General features: G+C 31.8%; 1 protein-coding gene across 1 annotated transcript in view; it reads right to left on the bottom strand.

The window, feature by feature from the left end:
* Positions 1-19065, bottom strand: part of LOC125056929 (Down syndrome cell adhesion molecule-like protein Dscam2) — a 169924-nt gene that overhangs the window by 108189 nt on the left and 42670 nt on the right. The window lies entirely within an intron of this gene.

Raw genomic sequence — 19065 nt, 5'->3', positions numbered from 1 at the left:
TTTGTGACTGCGGTATTAAAACTTAGTTATAATATTCATGTTTGTTTAGATAATAACTTTATGTACGCTTTTAGTTGAATCTGTTTTGACGAGTTTTTAGTCGAGTCTTTTTGACTTTGTCTTGCAGTAACACTAACCAAATGTATATACACATATTTTACGTCGAATTCGTGTCAGTTCAAGAAATTCCGATCTTGAGGTGAATGAGGAGATGCATAACCATGCTTTGATCCTGATCAAAAGATGTTGGATATCAGAAAGTGCTTAACATGCAGTATCGCCATATTGACGCTAGAGAGAAGATGCCTAATGTGTAAAACTGCCATTCTTCTTTCGCAATGGCAAGCAATAAAACATTTCTGTATTTGCAAAAAAGTTGTATGAATGTAATACTTAACATTAATGAAATCCTAAAATAAGTTAAATTAAGTAGTAATAAGTTAAAAAAAGTAACAACGATATTATAAGGTTGTAGGGCGGAACGAAGTTAGCCAGGTCAGCTAGTATATATATAAATGAATCCCTATTTCCATTGGTCACGGCATCACGCGTGAACGGCTGGACAGATTTCGCTAATTATTTTTTTTGTTGTGTTTGTTATTGTCAGGAGAGAATCTTATGAAAGAAAAAATTGCGCGGAAAATTAGGAAATTAAAGAATACTTAAACTCCATACAATTCAAACTTTTTTGATGTAATCTTATGAAGTTTGAAATAACATTGACAGAATGCGTGCTGAATATATCGTGAAAGAGGATGTAAGAAAAATGAGTATCGTTTAAAAAAAAAACTTCGATCGGAATCATTATATTGATAAAATACATATAAAATAATAATCAATAAATTTATTTAAAAAAGGTAAAATATCTAATAAACTATACTTATAACTAGATCAGCCCACTACATCAAAAAACTTTTAGAAAGAGAGACAAGAAAGAACTGTATAAGCTAATATGTATGTACATATTATCTTTATATTTATTATTCCGCTGAACGTGTATATGTCACTGAACTCTTAAACGGCCGGACCGATTTGAATGATTTTTTTTGTATGCGTTTGGGTGACGCCCTGGATGGTTTAGATTCACAAATCAGCCCAGCAGATGGCGCTGCAGTCGGTACTATCTTAATATCCTAATCGGTTGAAATATCATGCAGGACAACGTCTGTCGGGTCCGCTAGTTGTTAATAAAGCAATGATTTCGATTTCGGTAAATGATTTGTTGGTACATCTTGTGATATAAAAACCAGTAGCGCTACATCCTGAGTACTACATTTGGGTCTGATCATTGATTTCTAACAGCCAAGTAGGTGATCAGCCTTTTGTACCTGGATTTTGCGTTTTGTATGAATTTATTTCTATAATTGAGAATTAAATTTACGGTCAAAAAGTCCTAATGTGACTTTAAAATATTTACACAGATTGTTTTAAAATTAAATGGCAGAATTTACACCGCCTTTGACAAGTTATATTAAACATGTTTAGAAATTATAACTCGCTTTGTAAAAGTTTTAACGATCAGCTGTTTCTTTGTGCGGTCGCCATTTTTAATTACGCACTGGCGCCATTGTTGTAATGGAAATTGTTTTTACATTGCACAGAACCATAAACGGACTATTTCAGATGTCAAATCACGATTATATTGAATAGTCTATGGACTGAATTTAAATATGAAGTAATGAATGAATTTAACGACGGGTTGACTATATCAAAGCACGACAGACTACGACCTACACATATTCAATTTTGTATGCATTGTAAACGTCAAAAGTCTGGCAAGCAATAAAGATATCTTGACTAATTCATAAAAATGCAAACTATATAAGCGTTTGCTATTTTACTACAATATTGATTGATTTATTGCTTTTCTATATTTCTCTCTCACTATCTAGGTACATCGTGAAAACAATCACTTTAAAAAAATCTTATTTGTTTTTCACGGCCTCCTAACTAAGTGATTAACCCGAAACATCCACATCCTATTTTAAACAATAAAAAAGATCACAGAACAGAGATTTCTTTGTTCGCAGTTCTTTTAAGCCTAGGTTATGTTACCAATTTAAATCATTTGAATTTCGAATTCACAAAAATAGTCTACGTCAATCTAAATTTCAAATTTAGAAAATCCATTGTACGATGTTCTAAAATTATCGTACAGACTGGCAACAACGCCTATATCTCGAGTGATCGCATCGATAATACTCGGTAAGTACCGTTTCATTTCCTCTCTTCAAAGCGTTAATTACTTTTCTCATCATTTTCCATTCCTGCAAAAATTAAACCTAAAATGAATAAAACCTCTTTGTCTGTTGTAAAAAGTATGATTACGAAAGAATGGAGAAAAAAGTTATTTTAATAATTGTGAACCGCACTTATCATAATAACCCGTACATTGGGAGTGAATCGTATTAAAAGCTTGCCTTACATAACAGAGTACCAACAGCTTACATAGCGTACTCAGCTTAAGACGCTTAAGTCGATGATCCTGGGTTCGATTCCCTACGAAACCATTATTATCTCACAGAGCACTGAAAAGAGCGTACTAATTTTTAAAATGCCGGCAACGCACTCACGAGCCCTCTGGCATTGAGTGTCCATGGGCGGCGGTATCACTTAACATCAGATGAGCCTCCTGCCCGTTTGACCCCTGGGTCAAACGGGCAGGAGGCTCATGATCAGGAGGCTCTAAAAAAAAAGCTACCTACTTGTCTTTTAAACAGACCTAGAAATGCGCTTGCCTTATACCCCATTGGGGTACTTGAAACACAAAGCTTCATTATACACAATTAATGCCTTTATGCAAAAATTAGGTTAGATTTTAATTCTTTTGTACATAATTCACAGAGAATTTTATCCCTTGCCGTCCTAGTTATGGATATATTAATAAGGATCCTTCTTTCAAGGATCCTTTAAATTTAAATTCGCGGACGAAGCAACTCCGATGGACGATGGAAACGATAAAGCACACCGCACTTTCATTTTCCGATGCATTTAAATTATTCCCCATCTTTACATTTTTCAAGATCATTTGGGGAGGAATTTTAATTGCGATTTACGCTGCAGATCTAAATTTAAATTTGGAACTTCAAAGCACTTGCTATATGGTTTTTATATCACTGTTTAAATTGCTTTATCAATTACATAATATCTACACAAGAACAGTTTTGCAAAAATACTGAATTTTACCGATTAATAGCGCATTGCGTATTTGATTCATTGAATGTTCGACACAAATAGGTGATATAATTTTTGTGCTTTATTCAGACCCAAATGTTGTCATAAATGACCCGCACCTCTGAGTGTCAAAGCCACCGTTTGGGTGTTAAAACCAGTTAGAATTTTTACAATCAGTTTAATTTTGGTTCAAAGATATTTTATTTTTAAAAAATACATTCACTTAGCGAGAAAATTTAGAGTAAGTTAGTTATGTACTGTTATGAATTTATTTGAAAATAACCTATATAAAATAAAAATATTAGTTTTTAACAATATGTACCATATTTGTTACAAAAGTGCAGGTAGGTCACATCGATGTTACAACAGGCATTATGTGACAATGAATAGTTATAATTTCTAAGAAGCTCTTTCGCAGACATAAGTAAATGCTAGAATAGCCCTAATTTCAATTAGTGATTCAAAGATAATAAACAAGAGTTAATAAAAATGTAATATAACTTAGTCTACGACCCAAACTCATTAATTTAAAATTTGGCATCGCGTAGAGATCTCTCTCATTTATTAAATATCCTCTGATATAATTGAAGTGCATTCTAATTTAAAACAGATTCCTTTCTTGATAGTTCGCTCAATTTTGCATAATGAAGAGAGAAATTGAAATGCTGCGGTGAATAAGAATAACTAATGCGTTGTCTTCCAACGGTAACTGGAGCTTATTACTTTCTCGGCGATCTTCTAGCAATTTTGTTTTATAATGAAAAACTTAATATAATAGTAGTCGGTGTGCTATCTGCGATAGGTATCATTACTTTTGTAATGGTAGTTTTGAATCCATAGGTGTCCTCGTCGGATGTGTGATACTTCTAATACTTAATAAATTACAACACGTTCTCGTAAAGTAGTTGCTTTTTTTATATTGAAGTTCAAGCTAATATTGTTTCGTTTCACTTGTGTAATTCAAGTATGGGGAATAATGTATTGTTTTTTGTCTTCCGTACAAATATGTGTTGGTGTGTTAATTTATAACAATATATAAAAAAACAGTTTTAAAACCTTTTTTAAGTCTGGGCCTCAGATTTATATATCTGTTTCATGTTTGTTTGTAATTTAATAGGCAAGTAGGTGAACAGCCTCCTGTGCCTGACACACGCCGTCAACTTTTTGGGTCTAAGACAAGCCTAGTCCCCTAAGGAATCCTTTCTCGCTATGGTTTCCTTCACTGTTCTGCCAATAGACTGACAGAATGTCTATTGGCGCTCAGCCGGGGTTCGAAACTAAGACCTCAGGGATGAGAGTCGCACGCTGAAGCCACTAGGCGAATATTGCTCTGTATATCAATATAAAAAAAATAAAGTAAGCAGAAGATGATGCCAAAAATCAAAGTAACTATGTGTTAACTGGGTTATGCTTAAAACTGTAATGTAATATTATAGAAAGGCTAATTAAAAATATATTAAACAATGTGAAAAGCTAGAATCTTCTTTGTTTAAACGTTGAAATTCGTCATTAAGATTTTAATTAAAAACAACGAATATAAAAAGTAACATCTATCTAAATAGACAAGACAAAAGAGGGTTTTAAGCAAAATCTAAACTGTTTTATTGCTACAAATTATCAAAAGTATTTTCATCAATTTAGGAAATTGATATCTAAAATATAATAATAATCTTAGCGCAGGCTTACTGTAGATGATTAAAAACAATAGTCTACATTACAAGCCCCGAAGTAAATTCAGAAGTTTATTCTTGCCGTGGTTACGATGTTAGAATCAACATTATATGTTAATTTAACCCTTCGGTGCTTTACAAAAGAAATACAATAAGATAAATTGCCAAAAGTGCTAATCACAATAAAGATAATGTGAGACAATTTCGCAATTTTTGAATAATTTAAGGCGTAGAATAGGGACAAATAATGCATCTAGAGATGGGATTAAAAGGAAGACAGAGTGAGAGCAAGCGGATAGAGACAGAAAGTGAATTATATAGCCTTACTGCGGAAACCCTAAATTCCCTATCAAGAGTTATGTTATGGGATTTCAACATCATTGGAAAGCGATATTATTGAATTAATCATATAATACTTATAATATTTTTTTTTCAATACTAGACATGTTTATTCTAGATTAACTAAAATTGTATCTAGTCTGAATACGGGCTTATATTATTACTAGCTGACCCAGCAAACGCTTCTTTGGCCATGTATAATATTATTTTAGTTCAATAAAAATAACTACAATAATAAAAATAGGGTTGGTCATAAAGGGGTCAAAATAGGGGTTGCATGTATTTTAATATGCTTAAAAAAATTAAAAACGAAAAAATTTGTCTTAAAAATAAAAAAAAGTATTATTTGGGGTGGACACCCCTTTTCACTTAGGGGCTTAAAAGACAGATAGTAGACGATTCACAGAAGTCTGAGAATCAGCTACTCAGTCAAATTTGAGCCGTTTCGGAGGAGTATGGGAACGAACATTGTGAGACGAGAATTTTATATATTAGATTATTATAATAGAATGAAGCTGAATTTGTTAGTTCTAAAAACATATGAAAATATCATGTTCATTTCAACCCATATAACTATAGGGTACTTTCGTCAACTTTGTTGGATTATGCGCAGATTAGTCGGGACTCATAAGTTCTTGAGTAATTGCCTGTGAATTTATATAACGTGTTAAAAGCTTTGAGAATATATTAGTAAAAGCTGCTATATTCCAGTTTAGTGAGATAAAACGGGTTATCATGGATATTTATGTCAATAGTAAGGTATCTTCACTAGTATTCCAATATACTATGCTCCGCGTTTTCAAAATCAAATTAAAATATCATTTATATACCTACACAATGTACACTTATGAACAAAAAATGGTTTTAAATTTACATTTAATGGAGGGCGTAGAACGGATGAGAACTTAAAATCTCCGTCACTATGTTACAGACATTGCATCAATACATCATAAATAAATAGGAAAAATAAATGTTCAAATCTATAATAGGCATGGTGTAATAGGAGCACTGACATTTATGTAGGAACAACATAGTACGTAGCATTAATTAAAAATTAATTGACCTGTAAACATACTGGTCTGGCCTTCTCGCCATAATGTAGACACCCCAAATCGATATCCAAAACAAAAAAATCGATTCGATGGAGATAAAAACATTCAATCAAATAACCTTACTTCAGCTTATTACGAACAACAATTTTTCGTTATACATTTTTGGTTACCTACCCAAAGAGGCATCATACATTCTAAATTCAAATTCTTCATTTAAAGTGTTTGGAAACTAGGTTAAAAATTCACTTTGTATAAATGTAATTAGATACAGTAGACTGTAGCGTACAAAATGTGAAGTACATTATGCAATAAGGATTTCCTTTACACTAAAACAGAGCTTTGAACTAATTTTATTAATGTTGTAGCTGATCTGATGTATGTAAATATAAACATTGTTTCCACATTTAGACTCGTGGATTTTACTTGTTAAGTTATCGTTTATAATATAACTAGCTGCCCCCGCGAACTTCGTTTCGCCTTAATGTGTTGTTTTTGACTTAGCCCACTTTTCAGTAGTTACATACCAATATATGGAACATTTGTTCGTTTTACAGTAATGAAAACTTTTTAGTGTTTTCTGTGAATTTTTCTCTATATAAACCTCAAGAAAGTCATAAGATTTTAATTAACAAATAAAAAATAGGGGTTGATCGTAGAGGGGTTGTATGTATTTTTGTATTCTGTATCAGAAAAAATAAAAACAAAAAATGTTATTTAAAAAATAAAAATAAAAATTTAGGAGTGGACAACCCTTATCACTTAGGGGTATGAAAAATAGATAGTAGCCGATTCTCAGACCTACTGAACATGCATATAAAATTTGATAAAAATTGGTCCAGCCGTTTCGGAGGAGTATGGTAACTAACATTGTGACACGAGAATTTTATATATCAGATTTAGCGAGCAGCTTCTTTTTAAAATGTGAATTGTGATTTATCGACAATACTTGTACACTGGGTGTTTCAGATAGTAAAGAAATAAAAATATCGATGTCTGTCGAAAAAAAAAGGCGATTAAAAAGAGTGGCGGAGAGTTTATTGCCAGTTCTTCTCTTCCGTTCTCTTGAGAACTGGCAGTAAATGTAAAATTAGAAGCATTAATATGTATTTCCTTACTGACGAGTCGTAAGTGTACATTATGTTACCTATATGATTAAATGATTTTTTTACTTTTACTTTTACTTGATTTTGCTGAGATTTATTATATAAGTACCTAGAAAGCTATAAAATTTAATTAAATTACACAAAGGCCCAAAGTTGAAACGCTTGGACAAATATTTGATTGGAACTTTACAACCCCTGCTGGGTAAAATTAAAAGTTATAACCCTTAACTTATTGTATTTGTATGTAGTTTAGGATTGTGTTTTAATTCTTGGGTTTTAACTTTGAAATATTACGATAATGCCACTTGAACCTAAACAATTGAGTATCAAAATTAAGTTATTCAATAAAAAAAAGTAATGTGCAGTATTGACTCAGCAAAAATCACTGTTATAAGATACTTACTGACCGGGCAAACGTCGTTTTGCCATGTATATAATTTATAATAAAAAAATAGAGGTTGGTCGTAGAGGGGTGAAAGTTAGGGGTGGTATGTATTTTTTTAATGCTGTATCATAAAAATAAAAACAGAAAAAAATATCTAAAAATAAAAAAAATATTTAGGGGTGACTACCCTTAACATTTAGGGGGATGAAAAATAGATGTTGTCCGATTCTCAGACATACCCAATGTGCACACAAAATGAGAATCGGTCGAGCCGTTTCGGAGGAGTTTAACCACAAACACCGCGACACGAGAATTTTATATATTAGATAAAACCCAGTTGACTTATCTTTGTTCTGATAATTTTTCTAAATAACATATCAATTGGTAGAACTTACATTTAGCTTTTATTTTATTAATAAAAACTAAAAAATCTTGTTAGTGAAAGAAACAAAATAATACTGCTTAAAGTCTTAAATTGCACATACTTTAGGAATAATCACCTTTCCAGCACATAAATAAATCTGAAACTCAGTTGAGATTGCGTTCTAACTCGTTAAAAAACGACTCTTGCTCGTAAAGGTGAATAATGATTGCCGCGCGAGCCTTAAATATAAAGTATTCCGATTTTGATTATGTTAAAAGAAAAGTTATCGTTACCGTAAAAATGAAAATACAAAATTGCTATTACGTGTAATCGGTAACATACAACTTTCAGTTAAGGCTTTTAATTTTCGATATATCTTAACTTTCAGTTTATCTGTCTTTAAACACTTTTAAACGAAATCAACAATTATTTGATTGTAAAGTTTCGTAGATTGTAATTATTAATATCAAATGACAATTCAAACCGCACAATTTTGCTAATTAAATTATTGTAATTTCAAAATATTTATCAAAACTGTAACTGGTTTAAAGCACTACAAATATTCTGCGGTTCTACACTCGCATGAAATGCGCTCATGTGTAAAAAACCACGCGAATAAATTTTATATGTTATTACTGTCATCATAATAATTCTTACATGTAAAACCTTATTTATGTTACAGAACAAATACCAGTCACATAAATGATCGCTACATTATATACATAAAATACAACATCCAAACCATAATAAACAATCAAACAATCAATGATTAAAATATAATTTAAAAAAAAAGTTAGATCCAAAGAAGCTCAAATTCAGCATATTTTTTAATTAATTATAATTATATAATAAATAATAAAATATAAAATATTATTTATTATGTTTTTTACTGTCTTTCAGTTAGTAGGAGTGTCTTTTGAGAGCAGGGCAAGCTCACATGTTTGGCGTAATTTAAAATTTAAAATTAATTAATAAAAATATACTCAAAAGCGTTTTAATAAGTATATTATGTGTATTATATTTATAGGCATTGTTAGAACTAGTCTCACCATTTGCCAATAAACTTTCTTAAACCAATATATCAAATACGTGATAATTTAGCTTTTGAAATAAACATATTCATCTACTTAAACTCAAAATCAAATTAAAAAAACCTACTAAACAACCTAAAAGCAATTTCACTGCAATAACTTTTCTTAACGTAATGAATGACAGTTTTATGTCTCGTAAACGCAATAGCGGTTTACGGGATAATGTTTTTTTAATTAATCCATGGCGTTTCCCATGCTACAAAGGTCGTTCACCCTCAGGGATCACGTTACGCTGGTTCCGTCACGTCTCGACAAACAAATTGACACATGAGCCTAGATAAACCATAGACTTGATTTAGGGTGGATTCTAACAATGTCAATTAAGCCATCTAGTGTCAATAACGTGAACTAATAAATAGCTAAGGATATGGCGATAATTAATAGAGGATTATAGTTATACTAATATTGAGTAATAAAGAACATTTTATTTGGTTGAATGCAATAATCAGAAAGTACTGGTTCAAATTAAAAAAAATCATATTTGTAGCATAATCCATTTATCGACAAGGCTATATATATCCTACGCTACGGCCAAATTGCTTCAGTTAGTCTTTTTATATAGAAATTAAAAAAAAACTATGAATAATACACGAGATTGTCGAAGTCATGCGTCAACCTGTGACCTATTAGATACGCGAACGTTAACAAATATAATTTTAAATTCAAAAAAGGAATTTTTATCTTGTAATAATCTAATATATAAATTTCTCGTGTCACAATGTCCTTTCTCATACTCCTCCGAAACGGCTCAACTGATTCTTATGAAATTTCAAACCCCTAAGTGATAAGGGGTGTTCACCCCAAAAAAATAATTTAGATTTTTTATAATTTTTTTAGTTTTTATTTTTTTATGATACAAAAATACATACAACCCCTAATTTTCACCCCTTTACGATCAACCCCTATTTTTTATTATTGTAGATAGTTATTTAATTGAACTAAAAAATGTTTCCTAGAAATAATATACATGGCAAAACAAACGTTTGCCGGGTCAGCTAGTTGTATAATATTCTCACCAAGAGTCAAGGCAATAACTGCTGCATTGCTTTCAGTAAATGTAATGAAACCTTTTAAGAAGTTTATAGATATAATTTACTCTAATTTGGATATTCTTGATTTCCTTTAAAACAATCGAGACGGGAACTATACAAGTCTGATAAAGCAATTATATGAACAATCTCTAATTCAAATAGATTTTAGTTTATCTAAAACCACATTAATTTTCGTCACGTAACAAACAATTAGACCGGACGTTGTTTGAATTATCCGACAGGGTGATAGAGCTCCGAATGTGACACGGCACTGGTCGAAACGGGGGCAGGTTAATGAAACGTCTGTCACAGGTTCAGAGTATTTTAATTGAAAATCGCTTTTTGAGCTCACACCTGTTTAACTTAACGCACCTGTCGAACCAAAGTACCCGGAAATGAATTTAAATTTAGCACGTTCTAATATGAATTTTGTGTAATTTGAATTTGATTTGAATATCGAACATAATTTAAACTGTTCAATTGTGCAAAGAGTTTCCGATAGCACGATTGTCATGTATTTACTGAAATAGTGCCATAATTTTAGTATATGTAGATTTTAATACTAATTATGGCACAATATTAAACGTAGGTTTTTGATAAGATAATAAAAAAGGGTGCGTGTACTTATGTACGCGCGTAAGACGTTATACTTCTTTATGTTTTTTAAATATTAAATAAGTAATAATAAACATTTAACCTTAATAATTTAATAATATTTAGTATATTATTAATTAATAATAATAATTATTATTATTTATTATTTTATTATATTATTCATTCAATGTAATAACCATTTTACTAAGTAACAATAGGTCTTTGTGAAAAGGCATTGCTAAATTTCTTTGAAAAATAATTAAAACTCCTTTATTTGTTTAAAAGGTAAATGTCATTATGGTCATTCAAAATTCTTGGCATAGCTGCTAACTTCACGCATATTCTATTTCTTTTTACTTGTAGATTGTCTTATTCCCATCTCGCTCGCGCCGGCTATAATCACACCTATAATGTTGTGTCTCAGGTGCGCGCGCATCGTAAAATTTCACTCTCATCAATTATTCATATCGCCTAAAGAAGTATAACTTCAATAATAATTAATTATTTAATTTTGGAATATCGAATAATTCGACGAAGGCCGAGTGTGTTAAAGAGCTATCAGGTAAATTAAATAAGTGCATTGGCTAAACCAGTTTATTTAAATCTTGAACGAATCACTAATATGCGAATATTATATGACGTTGCGTAAATAACAATATCTGATTTATTTTAAAAGTCTACGAAAATACCTTAAAACATTTTTTATAGCTTCAAGGATTGACTTACATTTTATCAAATTTTTAATCCACCAATCCGATAGCTAAAGTAATTACATTTGCGTTTCGTTTTGAATAAATTGTTACGTAAAACCATTTCAATATTGCCATATGAAAAAGGTTTAATAACTTTTATTGGTAACACTGGGCTAGAAATAATTTCCAATCAATATTTCGAAAGATCGCCTTTATAATCAGTGAAAGATTTTATCCGCATTTTTATATAAATACCATATCTAGTTTTAATTTGCGTAGCCAATAGTTTTAAAGGCAAGCGGATGATCAGGCCTACCTTATCATACCTAACACAACAAATATGTCACAAAATTAATACAAGTTAAAAACTACCAATCAATATTTACTTTCTTATTTTCTATAATAACTGCATTAAACATTAATTAAATCTATCATTATCAAGCTAGAAGCTAGTTTAAATATGTCTTGCTACCTTTCAAATAAATAAAATTTGTGTACCTTTGCATTTTAATATTGCACATCTCATTCAAAACGTCGAGAAACAATCTACATACGATTCAAATAGAGAATCTTTTTAAGTTAAAAAATGTTTAAGAAATTTCTAACAGGAAATGTTTAAGAATAAAGACAGGAATTGTGGAAAAACCGCTACAAATACTTGAGGCTAATAGAGTTATCTCGACTGCGCAGTAATAAGGAAACAGAAATTAAAGTAAAGCTACGAAGATAGTCAAAGTATTAAGACGGAAAAACATGTTCAATTTCCTCCAGATTGCAGCGATTTAACAATGAAAATTGTCGGATTAGATTGTTTATAAATACGCTTAGTAAGTCGCAGAAGTATATGTTTTTAGACAACTCGTGAATGTAAGTAACGTATAATAATAAAAACAGTTTTGGTCATAACAATAGATTGTAAGTTTATTTGAGTGTTCCGTTTATATGTGGTAACGGAAGCACAAACATCGAAAATTATTCGTGTATATCTAAATGACATTTTGTATGAAGGATGGTGTGCAGTGCCTCCTACCTAAAGGAAGAACCTCGACTAGTCTAACCACTGACTGGCCCAAAGGCCCCTCCTCCTGGAATAACTTCCTTGATGCGTTTCAGGGTATGACGTGATCGCAATGATTTGTAAGTGCAGACTGTACTTGTCGCTACATCATTATCATATCAATGAATACGCTTGTATACTTGTCAAATCTATTCAAGTGTTTATTGATGCTTATATAGTGTATAATTAGGCCTCTATTGTAGGAAAATCATAGAACCAAATCCACAAATACTTGTCACTGAGGAAAAATTTAATCTACTTACGATTTATAGAATCACTTCATTTGTTCCAGAGATAGCGTATGCGACTACAAAGAAGGTCTAATAATTCAAAAGAATGTATACTCAAATGCTTTTTTGTTTTTTTACTATGATATGAAATCAATGCACAGAACACACTTAAATATAAATGGTAACAGAAATAGATACAGACTTCTGAGGCCACGACTCTGAACTGGGGTTCTTATTGAAGTGAGTGCATTGACAACACGTTGTAAAAACCCAAAGTTTCCACAAATACATCTTAAATATATTTTCTTTTTTTTTAAAACATGTGTCTTCACTGAGACATCATGGAACATTACGATCTAGCCTAACTTAAGACTAATAAGTTATCAAAGTCTAACCTAATTTACTAAAAAGCACATAACATAAGGAAGAGCATTGACTCTTCCACTTTGTTATGTAGTCGTTAAATATTATAACACACTAAGATAACGTTTATATCGATATTTCAAAACCAGGATCCCATTGCACAATGCAACGTAGAAAACAAGGTTTAAATTAAAAACAAAAGCTAGCTAATTTAGCATTCTATTGTTGAGAACGAAATACTGGAAATTGAAACAATATTTAAATTCAGTATCGGGAAAGCTCCCACGCTGAAGTATAATGTGTATGCATTTATCAAAACTTAAGAGGTTTGTAGATATTAGACTGGGCTTGTTTGTCTGTTTGTTTTTTTTTTATTGACAAGACAATTTTATTGGCAACAAATCCTTTTTAGATAATTTATGAATTTTAATAGTCATTAACATTTAAATGTGATTTAACATCAAATTATGATTTATTTATGGAACATCAAATGGGCAGGAGGCCCACTCGATGCCAAGTGACACCGCCCATGGACACATTGCCAGAACCAATATTTTTGACGTGATAACGTCTTTAAAATCGTTTTAGTCGGGTGACATGTTCAGAAACTTGTGTCACACCAAAACCTCACGAGCGCGATCGCAGGTATAACGAGAGAGAGACGGACCGATCTCCCGTCTCATCTCGAGCGCTGCCAGTCATTCCGTGAATGTATGAAGAAAAATGTATATCATAGTCGAATAAGTAAACTTGTTATTTTACACCCGAAATTTATGATCAAAAGTGTGAATAAAACGATAGATGTAATTTAAAATTTGAAAAAATTGTTATCTTCATTAATTCCTTACTTCCCAAAAAGTTATATCACCAATAAGACGTTATCACGTTAACATCTCGATCGTAAACCTACTTTACAAACAACCAATATTTTTTTAAATTGGTACGCTCTTTTTTATAGAAGTCCTAATCCGTCGCAGAATATCATATTCTGCCTTGACGTCCGATGATGAAACTTAGCTGCAGGTCGTCCGAACAACTCCTCCGAACACTCTCCATTGTTAGCAAATGCAGAGAGACCTCACATCTCAACCCAACGATGAGCAATAAACGTAAATTAATCAATAAAGCTTTTTATAAATTTGACGATTATTTAAATGATCCTGATCCTTGGGATTGATTTGCTCCAGTTCAAACAATTTGCATGACTCAAAACTTGGTAATTAAAAAGAGTAGCGGAGAGCTTCTTCCCAGTTCTTCTTGCCTGCTCTACGCCCTTAACTTGCGAACTAGTAGTAAATGTAAATTTAGAATTAATTTAACATATTTTCTGTTGACGTTCAAAAGTGTACTTGGAATTTTGATAGAAAAGAAGTGAGTTTTAAATTATTTATCCAATTACATATTTGAAATACTTTAATCATTAAATCATTGCAAGACTTGCATTTTACGTGAAGATATATGCATATAAAATAAATTCAAAATAGAAACTAATATTGTACCTTAAATTATAGTATAGTTTACGTAAAGCGAACAACATAAATATTAATTACTTTTGAAACGCCCTGGTAGGAAGACCGTTCTATTAATGATACAAAAAATTCTCGTTAGTTTCAAAAAAGCGATTACTCAAGACATTTCTTTTCCAATTAAAAGCCGTGTTCGCTTTGAAGTAGGCTTTCTTTATAGCACTGATCTACATGACAGGGAGGGTCGTAATTAGGAATCCCTTGTCACCACAGAGGGAATGCAGTCTACATATCACATATTGTGTTGACGTATCTTGTCATTCACAAGACGAAACAACGTTCTGAATTTGAAAATCTACTGCAGGAACTTTGCTCGGTTTTGAAAAGTATTGAAAACTGGATCTTTGCATTTTATGTACTTCTTTGGTATGTATGTGGTGATTTCTTACTTCTAGACAATAATAATATTAGCACATATGTTTATGATATTTGCATCATCGTTTGCTATATAGCTTATTTATATGTGATAGAACACAGAAATGAATCCTAGTGAGCAGTTCATCTTTATATTTGAATCTTCTGTGTGTTTGTTTGTAACTAAACCCCTCCCATTTTGATACAATAAGATGATTTTTCTTTATGGAACAGGGGGCAAACGGGCAGGAGGCTCACCTGATGTTAGATGATACCCATGGACACTCTCAATGCCAGTGAGCTCGCAAGTGCGTTGCCGGCCTTTTAAGAATTGGTACGCCCTTTTCTAGGAAGGATTATTTTTATCTAAAACGAGTATACAGGACAACGTCTGTCAGACCAGCTACTACATCTGTAAAAGCCTAAAAACCGGATTTATCCGGTGATTTAATAAAGAAATCGTAATATAATCTGTGCGAAATGAAAATTCATTACAGTAAAACCTCCATTTCACAGCGGAAATAGAACGCAGTGCGTAGATGATTGATTGAGGCGAGTGAAAGAACTCGTCACACCGGATGAGACCATCCATCATTGCTGACATCCGTCGTTTACCCAACAAATTAATAAATGGATGTCTATTTACTTTATGGAATTCACAGAAATGTAGTTGGTTTTTCATGGGCAAACGGGCAAGAGGCTCCCCTGATTTTAAAACTTGGCGATTAAAAAGAGTGGCGGAAAGTTTCTTGCCAGTTCTTCTAGCCCACTCTACGCTCTTGACTTGCGACCTGGTAGTATAATGTAAATTTACAATTAATTTAACTTTTTTTTTGACGTTCATAAGTGTACTTGTTTACCTATATGAATAAAGATATTTAGAGTTTGAGTTTAAGTCATACTGCCTATGGACACTCGCAATGCCAAGGTCGCGAGTGCGTTGCCGGTGTTTAAGAATTGGTACGCTATTGTGACTACTTATTTATTTTTATTTTTTATAGAGCAGGGGGCAAACGGGCAACAGGCTCACTTGATGTAATGTTATACTACCGCCCGTGGACACTCTCAATGCCAGAGAGCTCGTGAGTGCGTTGCGGTCCTTTTAAGAATAGGTACGGTCTTTTATTGAAGGCGTTGTTTAAAAGGACTGGTGCAACTGTTACGGATTTAGTCCCGTTGGATAGTAAACTCCTAATATGCTTTTCCCCTCCAGGGATTATGAGGACCCGACGCAATGGTCAATATACAAAGATTACAAACCAGGAATAAAAATTAAGACACATCTAACATTCAAAGCTCACGCTTGTTTCTATGAGCTCTTCCTAGCAACAATTGATGATAATAAATCGGATATGAGCAATTATTGGAAGTATTTTTTATAACAATAATTTTTATTTTTTCTCCTAATTCTTCCAAATATAAATATACGTCAATGCATATCATTATTTTTTTAGATGTCCTCTCATATTTTACCTGATAACTGATATAACTGACACAGTAAATCCTCTTAACTATACCCTAAATATCCCAAAACATTTTACTGAATTACTGAAGAGTAGCCCGCAGTTTAGCAATTCAAAACAAACCCGCCGTAAACACATAAAAGCTGTAACATAATGACCAGCGTAACTTGACCCCGGCAGTTAACTTTCTTTCCCAGAAACGTAAAGGAAAAAGGGCAAATGCCCTAATAACAGAGGGGCAATATTTCAGTGGTCGGCCACACGTGTGACTTTGCCAAATTACCCGTCAAAATGTTGAATGCGAATCCGTGTTAGTCTTAAATTTAGGTTAATTGAAGCAATATTTATACAAATATACCTGGTACCGGCCATGTTGGTATATAAAAAATGAATATATACCGTTTTGATAGAAGGCTATGTGTAGAGAGCATTTTCTTTAGTAGAATCTCTCAGCTTGTTTTAAATAGTATTCCAGTTAAAAACTTAAAAGTTAAGTAGGAAATATATAATAATAACACTAAATAAGTTTGTATCAGTAAAATCATAATTCATGTAGTCCATATGTATTTATGTGAATAACATTAGATTTACTACTTAAATAAATTTATAATCTGTAGAGATTATCAACTGTAAAATACACTAGATCTTATAATATTTATAAAAAGCGTTCCATAATAAATATCTGGAACGAAGTTACAATATTACAGATTCATAAAGACAAAGCTGTTTTCATAGAGCACAGTCGACTGTAACTTTGCGATAAGAATGTTAAATCACGTCGCAAAGTTATTATTTGAAACTTGGGGATGCTCGGAAAATGTATGAGTCTTTATGGCCCTAGAACAGAGAGCGGTAAAATACTAAAGTATCTACTTTATAGAGTATATCTGTTGATATATCAACCCGTATTTACGTTCAAATGATTTTGATATATTTCAGTATGTTGAAATATATCAGCTTCAAAGTATTTTGCGGTTTTAGGGACCTCATAATTCTCTTTGTCCGTATATCAAAAATTCTGTAATACATATCGATCGTAGACCGAATTTTAGATGTAAAAATAAGTCGTTTTATTTTCTTGAATACTTTACAAAAGCTCTTTAGTTTTTTGATACATTTTTACTATTCGGAAATTTTCAAATTTTATCCTCCGTGAAACAACTTCCAGTTAGGCCAGCAGCTTATTTCGAATAAAATATTGAAATATAAGCAACGCAGGTGTATTTTCCTGACAGATTTAGATTTGCATTTCCCTTTTTTGAAAGATCCTATATGAATTATGTTTAACTTAGCTTGGACTTGCATTTTATTGAATAACCAAGATGATATTCCGAAATTATCGAAAGGTATCACTGAAGGATATTCAAGAAAATAACTGTTGCTATGTCCGTTTAATAAGGTTCATATTCATTCAGAAATCTAGTTCACAGCATAAGGCTGTGCCTATATTTCAAAGGAAAATATCACACGTGGTATTCTATAGAACGTTCTCAATTTTCTGTTAGCAATTAACCCACTTCCCTTAGAATTTTTCTAATGTATGTTAATTTCAATTTTATTTCAATTGAGCAAATATTATGAAATGGAAAATAATGATTTTATACTTTTGTTGAGCGTGCAGTTGAAATAATGATGGAAAATGTATTTTTTAAATGATTTATATAAAAAAAAAATATACATTTATTATGGAATATAAGATAAAGGTATCACTTATTCTACGTCATTAAATTATTTAATAAGTTTAGTCCCTGTGGCAGTGTACCTTTAACGCTGGTATCATTTCCTCGCTGTACTGCGATACTTATTAGTTGTTTAATTATTAATTATCGATACTATTATATTAGATTTAATGGTTTGGTTCTAATACAGCTTCGAATAAATATATAGTTTACACTAACATACTCTAGCGATGTCTGACAAAAAAATTATATAACATGATCGTCGTATGTTTGCAGAGCACGTAGCGTAAGGATTTGCCTAAGTGAATAATATGAAGCATTTGTGAAACCACGTTTTATTATGATAACGTGACTTTATTGTTTTAAAAAAAAAACTATATGGAATACATTCATCACATAATGAGTATAATGGTTTAATTATAAGATTTATTTTTACTCACAAGAACGCTGTCGTAGGCGAGTGTAAAGACTGAAGCTACAATAGAAACGCTAATAAACATATATTTTCCAAAAGAGGAATCGTGTATTTTTTTATATAGATCAGGGGGCAAACGGGCAGGAGGCTCACCTGATGTGAAGGGATACCGCCGCCCATGTACACTCTCAATGCCAGAGAGCTCGCGAGTGCGTTGCCGTCCTTTTAAACATTGGTACGCTCTTATCTTTTCTTGCTCTTTATTTTTCGGTCTAATTAATATAATTTACTGTAAACAATAAATTTCTATGATTCTTATCTGTATTGCCCTACAACGGGCGAATATTAAATATCTTAATTAGCAATAGCAATTTCAGAAAAGAGAGGTGGACGTGACCAGAATAAAATGGTATTATTTAATTAATTTCCCGGCCTTTTTATAATTAAATAAGATCCATGTTTAATCTTCGTAGATGGTAGTAT

Source organism: Pieris napi, chromosome 2 (assembly GCF_905475465.1).
Source record: "Pieris napi chromosome 2, ilPieNapi1.2, whole genome shotgun sequence".
NCBI lineage: Eukaryota > Metazoa > Arthropoda > Insecta > Lepidoptera > Pieridae > Pieris > Pieris napi.
Note: the sequence above shows the minus strand (reverse complement) of the source record. Positions and strands in the feature narration are given on the sequence as shown.